Here is a 2871-nt window from a genome sequence, read left to right on the forward strand (position 1 = left end):
CACCGAGATCTGCTTTCCCGGCGGCGTCGAGCCTGATCAGCGTTGCTGAGACTTGGTTTCTTCCTCTCCACGGCCTCCTCTTCCCCTGTAGTTTACTCGTCTCTAGTTTTAGATCTATCGGCGGCCTGTCAAGATTCCAGATCTCGTCTTGCCTTGCGACAACTTCAACCACCTGCTCTGACTCCGTCTCTGGGTACTCCTCTTGGTGAATCCATCACATCGAGTTCCCACCCACGTGTTCCTGCTCGAGGGATCCATCAGGGTTCCTCTAGGCCCGGTTCTCATCCGTCTCACCACCCCATTAAGCCGTCAAATTTATCACCTTACCGCTCCTTGGATCCAGATCCTCTCACCAAGTTCTTTGCTTGGTTGCAGTTGGACGGAAGCTCTGTTTTGACGCTGGCACCGGTGAAACTTTTGACAAAGAAAACCTCCTCCTTGGTGACCTCTGCTTCTCTCTCGAGAACTCTTTGTCCCATGTTATTTCTCCACTCTTATTCTCAAACCCTGGAAGATAGTTTAGGGTGGATAAACTATAAGTCATCCCTGACCTGGAAAAGCCTTAGAATCGCTAGTTTTACTGCTTGGTTAAGACGAGTTTCACTCGATAGCAGATCCCTAGATATCTCGATTGTGTTTGAATCTTCCTTGCGTCAAGGCCAATTAAAGAGCTTGTTTTGGAGTCTTGTAATGCTGTTCATTGATAATGTTTCTGACCTGCCAATCGGTTTATCCCTATTGCTTGCTCTCCCTGATCTCCTAGCATACATATTACCAATAGCCCCACTGTTTCAGTGTAAACTTGTAACCAGGGGTTACCTCTACTTCATCAACCTCTCCATTTTCCATCAACTAATGATTATGAGATCCAATTGGTTTTGCATCAACTTTTTGAAGTTCCCTCAGCCAAGCCTGAAGAATAGCGGCATTATGACTCCTGCTCAAAGAGATAGTAGTTACCGCAATCTCCTCAAGCTACCCTCACCCACACGCAGAATCACATCCACCTTTGTGGTGATCGATTTGCAGAGCAAACACCAACCGTGCTCCTTTCCTTGGCAAAGCTCTTACGAGAGTCCTAGCTTTGGTTGATTCCTTGCCACTTAGTCTTTGTTTCAAGACAATGGCCACCCTCACTTCCCTAGACCTGCTCTTGGAAGATGCATCGATATGCTTTGATCTCACAGGTTCCAGAATGCTGTCAAGCCTTTGGTCCATAGCTCTCAAGCCCCTAATATCTGTTGCCCCTATCTATCTTTATTGCTTTGATGTATTATATTATGGGATGTCCCCTTTGTTATCTCTTAAACTAGCATTGTCCCTTTGTATGTTACTCTTTCATTAATGAATGATAACATCTGTTTGTCCAAAAAAAAAAATCTAATGTCGTTGGTATATTTGTATTTTTATATTTTAAATTATAATGGACATATTTTTGCCAGATGAGTGATGAAAAACGACTCTTTTGTAGGATAACCAAACGCTTCCAGGCATGGGAATCGAGATTTCCTTACCAATTATGTCTTGCGACGCCGATGAGGCCTCTGATCGCCGGCGTCGGGGATGACAAACATGTTTAACCTTTTTTAAAACTACATAAGCTTTGCTCTTCTCTTTTGTTCTAGATCTATTTCCTTTCCCCCAAAATATCCAATTGAAACTATCTAAGGAGTCTGTTTCTCAAAGGATTCCCCTAACGACGGAAGAGTATTATGCTGCTCTACAAGCTCCAATCTGTTCCAGATCTTGGATGCGGTCCCGCTCGTGAATCTGACAACAGAAGCTCCTCACCAGTCCAGCTGCTCATCATCTCATACATATGAGCAAGGCTTCATCGTTACATCAATTGGCTCTAGATCTGGACTAGCACCGGCACCACCTTTGTTCCCTTTCCACTGGATTTCGTTGATGGCAGGAGTCTCTCTTGGAACATCAGTTGTGCCTTTTCCAGTGGGAATGCTGACGGCACACGGTGAGCTCAACAGCTGGCGGATGGTCCCCCTAAGTGCTTCACCGCCGAACGACATTCTGATTCTGATCCTACAGAACAGCGGAGACTCCTTCTCCCATCACTCAGCATCAACAACCCTAGGTGTCGCAAATATGGGCCTAACTTCCTTTTGTGGCCCATGAACCCCAATGTGATCCATATCCAGGTTTGAATCTTCAACTGTTCTGCTTAGCTTTTTGCAGAAACATGTTTACATGATAATGGAGAGAAATTTCTCCCATTCGGTCATAGGAACATTGCTTGTAGAGAAGACAAGCTTATTCAACACTCGAAACCGTATGGATATTTTTTTTTTCTTGTCACCGGATGGAAGCTTAATGATAAATTTTTGTGGAGTTGTATCTTTCTCGAACTTTGTGTGTTGTGCTGCGTATGAAGCCACTGCCCTACTCTCTGATTTTGTACCGAGTATGAACCATCCCAGATTCGTTGTTGATAGATTTATATCTTGGACATCGTTGTATGATGGTGCAACCTTGCTGGTCCCTATCCGACATTGGAACTCTAGCTGTAGAACTCCTCTACCTAGATTGCTCTATAGTAAAATTATGTCAAGATCAAATTCTCTAGTACCGGTTTCTGCTTGGTCTAGTCGAGGTTCCCTCGGTAGCAGAACTCTTATGCCTTCAGAATTGCTTGATAGATATGATTGTCGAGGCCAGTTGACTAATGAATCTTGGATGTATGCACTATGTAAGGCTAACTCTGAATCCGTCCCATCAGGTTGGTTGCACCCGATGCTTGTCCTCATTAACCCCCTTGGTCACTTACCGCCACTAGATAGAAAACTTGGGTCTGATCTCATATCTCAAGGCCAAATCGGCTACAAGTTTTGTGTGGATTTCCTTAACCTCCATGGC

The sequence above is a fragment of the Camelina sativa genome, chromosome 8 (genome assembly GCF_000633955.1).
Source record: "Camelina sativa cultivar DH55 chromosome 8, Cs, whole genome shotgun sequence".
NCBI lineage: Eukaryota > Viridiplantae > Streptophyta > Magnoliopsida > Brassicales > Brassicaceae > Camelina > Camelina sativa.